We start from the raw sequence: 10559 nt of genomic DNA, 5'->3' as shown, positions 1-10559 counted from the left end.
TCGTTTTTCCTTCCCTCACGCCTTGGCAGTCACTGATCTTATTACTGTCTCCTCAGTCTTGCCTTTTCCAGAATGTCATATAGTTGGAATCATACATATGATTTCCAGATTCACTTCTTTCACTTAGTGATATGTAATTCTTTTCATGCCTCAATAGCTCTTTTTCTTTTTATTTCTTTTTAAATTCTTCTTCCTTTTATCTTTTGAAGTGCTAGGAATGGAACCCAGAGCCTTACACAGTCACTGAGCTATATCCCCAGCCCAGGTAGAGTCATTTTAAAACTTTTCATTTTTACAAAAATGTTATATGCTATCTCCCCTACTATGGGACTTACTCTTTTCAATTAAAATTATGTTAAGATAAATCCAGATTGTTGCTGAACTATCGTTTACCTATTTTTCTCAGTTGTACAATTTTTTTTGTTGGAACATAGCACAGATTATTCATCCAATCTTCTGTAGACAAGTGTATGGGTTGTTTCCAAGTTTTTACTTTTGTGAAAAGTGGGCATATGATTGGTCTGGGACTTGGTAACTATAGCACATGTGCAAGGATTCTCTTGATGTATCCCTAGGAGTAGAATTGCTGGTTAAATGAATAGAATAAATAGAATATTCAATTTGGGGTGATAATACCACATTCAGAGGGCAAAGGTATGAAGTCAGTCAGTAACATGAAAATTAAAATAATGATAACTGTCCTAGGGGTAGAGAGTGCTGTGATTTTTTTAAAGCAGATACAACATTTTTTATACCTTTATTTTATTTATTGATTTTTTTTTCTTTTGTGGTGCAAAGGATAGAACCCAGGGCCTCACACACATTAGGCAAGCACTCTACCACTGTTTTGCAAACTTTTTGTATGTTTATTAAATTTATGTTTTGCAAACTTTTTGTGTGTTTATTAAATTTATGTTTTGCAAACTTTTTGTATGTTTATTACATTCTAAAGATTCGAGAAAATCATTGACTATAAAAAGCAACTACAATCATATTAATTTTAGAAAAAAAAAACAATTTAAGGTGAAGAGCATTTAGCATGGTAACAAGGGACGTTTTCCATTAATAAAAGTTGCAGAAGTGATATAATTCTGGGTACTAAGAAGAATTTCCAGTAGCCTGGAACATGAAAATAGTTTCTTCTTCACAATAATCTTCCAAAAACAATTGGTTTCTGCAATTCAATTCATACTAAGATGAGTTAAAATAAAAAAGGAACCAGCATAGCATCTATATATAAAATTATTTAAAAAAAGGGTGGGGGCAGCAAGGGAACAGGGAAAAAACATAGTAAATTAAGAATACACACTAGCAAAATGCCATGACAGACAAGGTAAAAGTAAAAGCCTATAAACTACCATGAAATAATAACATTTTAAAGAAACCTTGCCAATGGAATTAAGTATATAAAATGAGATGACAAGACAGAAATTATAAAATATATGGACAGACAACAGAAGGAAATGAAAGTGAATTTGCAGAGTTTAGAGAAAAAAGAAAGGAAGTTAAAAGTAGTCTAGAAATAAATGTCAGTTAAGTAGATACTATTGAAAACCTAGAGAGAGACATAGGTTGAAAAATTGAGGAATATCAGAAAAATGACATGGAACTAAAGCAAGAGTTTAAAAGGCTTGGAGTGAAAAATATAACTATGGAAGATGAGAAAGGAGATCATATGCATAACTGATATCTTCACAGACATGAACCCTCTCTCATCCACAAAAAGAACTATCTTAAATATTTAAAGATAAAAATCAAGAAAAAAAATTTCTCTAGCCAGGCACGATGGCTCACGCCTATAATTCCAGCAGCTAGGGAGGCTGAGGCAGGAGGATTGTGAGTTCAAAACCAGCCTCAACAAAAGCAAGCATTAAGCAGCTCAGTGAGACCCTGCCTTTAAATAAAATAAAAAAATAGGGATGGAGATGTGGCTCAGTGGTTGAGTGCCCCTGAGTTCAATCGCTGGTACCCAAAAAATAAAAATAAAATATCTAGGCTACAAATTCTAAAAAAGAAAAAAAAAAGTTCTCCAGATAAAAGGTAACTTGATGTTACCATAAACCAACCAACTTGAAGCATATCCTAGCAGAAAGTTTTTGAATATCAAAGAAAGCTTTGGTTGGTCTGACACAAGTTTAAGACATAGTTGTGTATGAGATTTTTCCCCAGCCCTGATTACAATTATATTAAAATACATTAAATATTTTATATTAAATATATTAAATATATCCTAAAATTATTCAAATTCTTCAGAGAAGGAAAATATGATTCAAGAATGTTATGCCCAGGGGCTGGGGATATAGCTCAATGGCAGAGCATTTGCCTGGCACCTGTGAGGCACTGAGTTCAATCCTTGGCACTGCATGCAAAAATAAGCAAATAAAATAAAGTCATGCAGTCCATGTCCAACTACAAAAAAAAAAAAAAAATTAAAGAATTCAAAGTCTTCAGAAAAGGAAAATGTGATTCAAGAATGTTACACCCAATTAATTTTTTTGGCATTAAAAACAATAGAAGTACAATTCTGAATATGGGAAAATTCAGGGAATAATTCCCACAAATATTTTACAGTGCTGGGGATTAAACCAGGGTCTTACCCATGCTGGACAAATGCTCTGCCTCTGAGCTACACCCTCTACCCTTTCATAATTTCTTCTTGAACGAACTATTTGAGGATTTACTGTCAACCAGCCAAGAGATGAATGGGGGAACTATGATAAAAGAACAAAATGTGCAATATTGGATTCATTTAGTTGTGGGAATACAATAAGGTCAGCTTTATGGTTTAAGAAGAAAATGTATGGGCTGGGAATGTGGCTCAAGTGGTAGCGTGCTCGCCTGGCATGCGCAGGGTGCTGGGTTCAATCCTCAGCACCACATAAAAATAAAATAAAGATGTTGTGTCCACCGAAAACTAAAAAATAAATATTAAATTCTCTCTCTTTAAAAAAATGTAAATGTAATAAATTCTGATGTTAAAGGAATGTTACTTTTGACAAAAGTTAAGATAAGAAGAAAAAATAAAGGCTCAAATTAAATATTTAAGGAAATTCATCAGGCATTGAAAATTTTAAAGGAGTTCTCCAGGTGATTTTTATATGTGGGAATTTTTAGGATTCCCTGGTCTATGGGAATTACAGTGTTTATTCCATGTTTAATTCTCAATGGATAACCAAACAGTGTCTACTTCTACCAGACTGTTAAAGGAGGAAACAAAAGTTTGTAACAACCCATATATTAAATTTTATGTGAGAAAAGTACTTTTTGTCTTTCTTCTGGGTATGACACATTGTTTCAATATACAATCTTGGCAAGAACAGGCTGTCCTTGACCATGAATCTGAACAATAGTTAAGAGAAATCACTCACCATGGTCACACTGAATAAATCCAATCCATGCCTAGTACCCAGAACATCCACATTAATTATGGTAACTGACAAAAGAACATTAAGTACAGTACAGATCAAGAATAAATAAGTTAGAAAAGAAATAAAAAACCTTAACAAAACAAAACAAAAAAACAGTTCTATAAGCTATAGTATTCAGCAAATTCAAGAATATTTGGGGCCTCCTTGTCCAGACCTTATCTTTATCCTGTCTTTCCCGTGTTTGTAATTTTCTAATTCCATTCTGGGTTTCCCATCAGCCTATTTGTCTGCCTGTGGCTTTGCCCCCAAAGAAGCAGGGAAATTGATTCCAGGAACTTTTTCAGTCCATTGGGCTGGCTGCAATGCTAAACAGCCACAGGTGGCCCCTATCTGAGTTTTGCCCTGACATTTTCTCTGTATACCTTAGCAACAGTTCTAACTGATCCAGCTCTTAATTCTGAGTCACCACCGTTAGCCAGGAAGAAAACACATTCATTCATACACTTGTTTGTTTTTGTAGTGAATCAACCTCTTTGCTGTTACCACCTAACCCATTGAGATTTGGAGCAGATTCCTCAGTAGCCTCTTTTGCTCCTGGGATCATGGAAATCTCTGGTCACCCCTCACTCCTAGGTTAGCAGACACCTTAGCCTTCTGCTCCTTCTAGGGCTTTATACACTTGAATCATTCCTTTTTAAAAAAAGAAAAAAAATTCTGAAAATGTTCTTTGTGGACTTGAAATAACCATGTTCCCTGCTGTTGTGGGTACAATATCTCCATGTGTCCATTAGGTGAAGTTTGCTAATTGTATTGTTTAAAGTCAGAGATGGACACACATGTCTGCAGTCCCAGCTACTTAGGAGACGGAGGCAGGAGGATCGCAGGAGGATCATTTGATCCATGAGTTTGAGACTAGCCTAGGCAACATCATTGAGATCCTGTCTCAAAAACAAAACAAAAGCAAAACATGTTTAAATCTTCTCTATGTTTTCTGATATATTAAATCTGCTTATTCTATCAGTATTTAAAGACCTAGATGATTATCACCCCTGTACTTATGATTTGTTCTAATTCTACTCGCAGTCATGTCAGTTTTTGCTTCTTATTTATCTTTCTTCTTAAACCTCAGTTGTATAATTATTGTCGAGGCCATGCTAAATCCATCCAAATTTAGAGTTGTTATATTATCCTTGTGAACTGGACCTGGATATTTTATCATTAGGGAGTGCTTATCTCTAATAGTACTTTCCATTTTAAAGCTTGATATTATTAAAGCTGAATTTGCATTTTTTATGGTTAATATTTGCATGGTACAATTTTTCCATTCTTTTGCTTTCAATTTCAAGATCTTCACTCAAAGCAATAGGAGTTTATCAAAATATAATTGACAGCTACTTTCTGTGAGCACATTGAAGCTGTTATTCTGTTGTCTGATGGCTCTATTATTGTTGTTGGTTGGAAGCTAACTATAGCTCCTTTAAAGGTATAGAATGCAGATATGAGCCTGGGTATCACAAACTCCACCTCAGACAATTCAGAACAACTGTTTCTAGATCAAAGTCCATTTTCTCCTGGACAAATTATGAGCCTCCTGGAATTCACCAGAAACACAGCTCAAATTACAAGGTACTTTAGATTTTTTTTTTTTTTGACATCAGAACTTCTCCATTCTCACCAAGAATCAGTGCTTCAACATCGATCAAGTTCTGAGATCAGAATTGGCTACATAATTTGTGGGACCCTGTGCAAAATAAAATGCAGGAATTTTTGTTAAGAGATTATAAAGAATATCAAGACAGAGATAACAAAACATTGAAGGGCAGGGCCTTTCTGATCATGCATGATGACAAGGATTGCACACTTAGGAAGCTGGCCTGTGTGAGATAAGCTGTGCATGCTGATCAGATCCAGTATTTTCTTGCACAAATGGAACCATTTGTTCCATTAGGATTGCAATGTAATTCAAAGGAAAAGAAAAGTGTTTGCGAGAAATGAATCATAAAACTTTTGAAAGAAATGAACAATCTTCTTGCAAGCATATGTACACTTTTTCTAGAGAGAATACATACGAATTCTTACAATTCTCAGCTATTGATTTCAGAAGATAGCTTTCCCAGATTGTAAGTTATCTTACAAGATAAGAAGAATCCAGAATTCTTTTCCATTTTCTGGATATTTTTTCCATAGTTACCATTCATCCTTTAGATTTCACTATGGAAATAATTGTTTCAATGAAACAAATGCATACTAATGAGAAAAAAATAGTTGTGCAATGTATGCCTGGAAAAGTATCAAACCTGATTAAAATTCAGACACCTAATAAGATAACAAGCTTTTATTAGTTTGGACAAATGAAAAGTAATACTATTATTTACTCATTCAACAAATATTTATTGAGTACCTATTATATGTCCAGAGAGGAGATACTAAAAAAAATAAGATTATATACATGTAACCTTATGTATGTGTGATCGTACACACACACACACACACAAAAAAAAAATCATAGATTAATGTAAAAATTTAAAAAGCAAGTAAAAAAGAATAGGAAGTGAAAAGGGGTTGAAATTTTAAATAAGATGGTGGTCGAAGTAAACTTCACTAAGAACATGACATTTGAGGAAGATGCAGGAATTCTGAGTCTTTTCAGTGTGTCGGTGGATGTGAAGAGATGGAAGACACACTGAAGGTGTGAAGAGATGGATGATAGATAGAAGCGCTGAGAGGTGAGAAGGGATGAGATGAGGGGCATAAGAGAAAGGGGTTAACTCTGTAAAGGGAAAAGACAATTCATTTTTGAGATAAGAAAAAATTGCTTAAAAAATAGTTCAGAGGGCTGGGGTTTCGGCTCAGTGGTAGAGTTCTTGCCAAGCATGTGTGAGGCCCTGGGTTCAATCCTCAGCACCACATAAAAACAAACAAACAAACAAATGGTATTTGTCCATCCACAACTAAAAATATTTTTTTAATGAGTTTAGAGTCAAAGGGCATTGTAAATTGTTGGCTTTTATACAAAGCCGAGGGACATTGGCAACTTTGAATCTTATGCCACATAAGACGAAGTCTAAAGAAACAATGGCAACATTAATAAAGAAAAGAAAAGTGCATGATAGAAAGGTAAGAATGCATAACTTCGAGAGCTGAGATACAGCACAAGGGAAACACTTGTTTATTTATCACACTTAGGTAGATTCAAGGTTTAATGACTTAATATGATATCTTATAAAGGAAGCATTAAGCAAAATAATACTATTATTTTATAATCTTGAGAAAAACATAAAATATCTGAAGAAAATTCAGGGGATAGAAATTATCCAGCATACACCAGAAATTTATCTATTATCAATACACACTGATTCAGACTCCCCATTTCTGGCAATGAAAGTAAAAATGAATTATAGCATATCTCATTTTCTGGCATAAGAGTGCTTACGAGGGCTGGGGTTGTGGCTCAGTGGCAGAGCGCTTGCCTCACACCTGTGAGGCACTGGGTTCGATCCTTAGCACCACATAAAAATAAGCAAACAAAATAAAGATATTTTTAAAAAGAGAGAAAGATAGTTAAAAAAAAAAAAAGAGTGCTCACGAAATTATGGATATGGGCAAATACTTTCCCAGAATTAAACTTTAAGACAAATTTGCCATAAACTCTTTTATGTTTAAGGAGAATTGGAAAATAAATAATGTTTTTACTGCCTAGTTATTAAAACTAAGGAATCGCTATTCACAATTTTATAAACCAAAGGGAACATCATCAAACCACAGTAAACAAGGGACTAAGTTACCTATTTGATGATGATCTCACAATATTGTGGTGTTTACTTTTGAAAAACTTAAGTTCTGAGTAAGATCTGTTTAAGTTCATAGCAGAAGGCTGAGTTATGCATGGATGTATCTTAATATATAAATGCATTTTCCTGATAACTCTTTCAAGGTCCTAAAATAAAAGGGAGTAGAAATGAGATGTACAGTTTGACATAAAACCAGGCAAAAATAAACACACAAAGGAACATTAGGAGTAGAGAAATTCAATACTGTTACAGTTATGAATGAATGAATAGAATGGAAAAGCAGTTTAGATGCTGAGCTAAAACAGAACACAATAAAAATTCATAAGGCAATTTTTTTTTAAATTCAGAAAAATGTTGCATAAAACATAGAGAGATGTTTAAAATCTGTAACAGAGCCTATAAAAAGGAGAGAGAGAGAGAGAGAGAGAGAGAGAGAGAGAGAGAGAGAGAGACTCCCAGGTGCCAGAAATGATAGGCAACTCATTACTAGAGTGGAAAGTGTATTAAATGAAGGTAGATTACTAGATACAAATGTTGACCTGGTAGTCAGAGGTTGGGTTTAGTAACGATAGGAGATGTTAAAATACAGCCTTCGCCTTCACGTGGCAGGGAAATGGAACTGATAACTTCTTTTAGTAAGCAATAACCTAAAGATGATTTCTCCTCTGAGTAAGGGGAACAAAAAAACTGTCAAACCAGAGAAGCATTGGGGAAGTTTGCTCTGAGCAGGTCTCTGTTTGGGATAGCTATTCTTCTCCCAAGATGAGAAATCAAAACTTAAAGCTAAGCCTCTCCAGGATGTGCAATTTGAATTTATTCTACCCCTATGGTGAGGGAAATCCAAGCTGAGATATTAATATTCAAACTGGTGCTGAACCTCAGTGGGACACATCTATGGTGCCTGGCGCAAGCAAATGCGGAACTGCTCTATTAGGATCTTACTTCCACCCAGGTTTTGCACTCTGGGTTCACAGTTTAAAAAAAAAAAATACAAAAATTCACAATAATAAAAGGTAAAACATATGACATTATATTTAGCCCCACAAAATATATGTGGTGGTGTGTGTCTCTAATCCCAGTGACTTGGGATCACATGTTTAAAGCCAGCCTCAGCAAATTAGCAAGGCGCTAAGCAACTCAGCAAGACCCTGTCTCTAAATAAAAAAATATAAAAAGGGCTGGGGATGTGGATGAGTGGTTAAGTATCCCTGGGTTCAATCCCTGGTACAAAAACAAACAAAAAAATCCATAAAAAGCAGAAGGATAAGCAACTTGAGTGATAGAAAAATATTTCTGAAAAAAGTCAAATTGTTGAAAAGATTAAAGAAAAAAACTAATTTTCAAGACTAATAGTAATAATAATAATTTTTAAAAATTCAAAATTAAAGAAAAAAATAAGAACCAAAAATTATAGGACACTATGAAAAGGAACAGGCAGTTTTGGGGTTTAAAAATGTTAAATTTCTAGAGATGGAGCACAGTCATTTAAGTCAAACATTTCAATGAACTTGTTGCTTTATTAAAGTAAATATCACATACAGCTGAAGAAAAAGTAGCAATGCGGAAGATAGTGCAGAGAAGATTATTCAGAATGCACATGGAGTGATAAAAGGATAGAAAAGAGGTTTTGAGACATGAAGGATAGACTGAAAGCCCAAAATACATGTCTAAAACCTGTTTTAGACAGAATAGAGCATTCCAGAGAGACTCTATGGAAACATAATGGCTAAGAGTTTTCTAGATATGGTGAAATAAATAAATTCCAAATAGAGGAGCACACTGAGACTGAAGAATAAATAAAAACCAAATAAACGTGATGGGTGTGAGCCAAACACATCACGCTGATACTACAAAATACAATGAAAAGACACTCCTAAGGCAACCTTGGGAAAGATGAGACACTATAAAATCTTTCAGTTAAAGAGAAAATTCCAAAAGACAAACTGGAAGCACAATTTCAATGTCAACAGATACATCAGTAGCAACTATAGAATCCAGAAAACAAAGAAAAATTCTTCCAAAGTGCTGAAGAAAGAAAACTGTCAGAATAGAATTCTGTTATCAAGGGAAACCATTATTCAAAGGTGAAAAAGAAATAGACATTTCAGACCAGCCATTTGGGGTAGTGTGCCTCTCACAGACTCTCAGAGAAAGAACTTTCTTTGCTAAGAAGAAAAATGAACTAAACAAGAGTGAGATGCAAGGAACGCTGGAGATCAAAGGGCTGCTGTTAAACATTAACCAGACAGAACAACAAACTGGATAAATTTATTTAAAGTTTACAGAGAAGAAAGCCAGAATAGTTAGGAAAGTCATGAAATAGAGGAGAGATGAGTTGGAACTCCATAAGACATTATTTTATTAGAGTAATGATGGTGCTGGAGTGTGACGAATCAGTGGTCCAGAATAGAAAGCACAGAAATTGTTGTAAAATATGTTGGAATTTAGTATTAGATTAAGGTAAATCTTAAATCTTGTAGGGGAGGGAACAGATTAAGCAATTAGTGTGTTAACACAACTGGTAGCTATTGGGTGAAAAAAGAAATCAATTTCTATCTAATCTCAAACCTCTCACCAAAATAAAACCTAAGTGAATCAAAGACTTAAAGGTCAAAATTCAACTACAAGCACACTCTAAAAATTTGAAGGAATATCTATTTAAAATCTTGACAAGGGGACACCTTTCCAAGTTTGACCCCCCAAAAAAATTAATAAAAATGCTTATAAAGAGAAAAAAATAACTAAAATTAAAATACAAATGCCAGTCTGAGAAAAATACTTGTAATTTATATAATAAACATGAGAAAAGAATCAACAACCAGTTTACAGAAAAATGGGCATAGGATGTGAAGTGACAGATTACATAGAAGGAAATGCCGATGTTTCTTTCTTTTTTTTTTTTTTTTTTCTTTTTTGCTATAGGGGATTGAACCAAGGGACGCTTAACCACTGAGCCACATCCCCAGCCCTTTTCTGTATTTTATTTAGAGACAGGATCTCATTGAGTTGTTTAGGACCTCGATAAGTTGCTGAGGCTGGCTTTGAACTTGAGATCCTCCTACCTCAGTCTTCCAAGTTTTGCTGGGGTTCCAGGGGTTCTTAATATGTGAACATATATAAAAAGGCATTTGAGGCCTGGGGATGTTGCTCAAGGGGTAGCGCGCTCGCCTGGCATATGTACAGCCCGGGTTGGATCCTCAGCACCATATACAAAGATGCTGTGTCCTGGCTGGGGTTGTGGCTCAGTGGTAGAACCTAGTACTTGTGAGTCCCTGAGTTCGATCCCCAGCACCACGTAAAAATAAATAAAATAAAGGTATTGTGTCCAACTACATCTAAAAATTAAATTTTAAAAAAATAAAGAATAAAAAGGCATTTGACTTAAAATAGTAAGTGTGAA

Source organism: Callospermophilus lateralis, chromosome 5, assembly GCF_048772815.1.
Source record: "Callospermophilus lateralis isolate mCalLat2 chromosome 5, mCalLat2.hap1, whole genome shotgun sequence".
Taxonomy (NCBI): Eukaryota; Metazoa; Chordata; class Mammalia; order Rodentia; family Sciuridae; genus Callospermophilus; species Callospermophilus lateralis.
Note: the sequence above shows the minus strand (reverse complement) of the source record.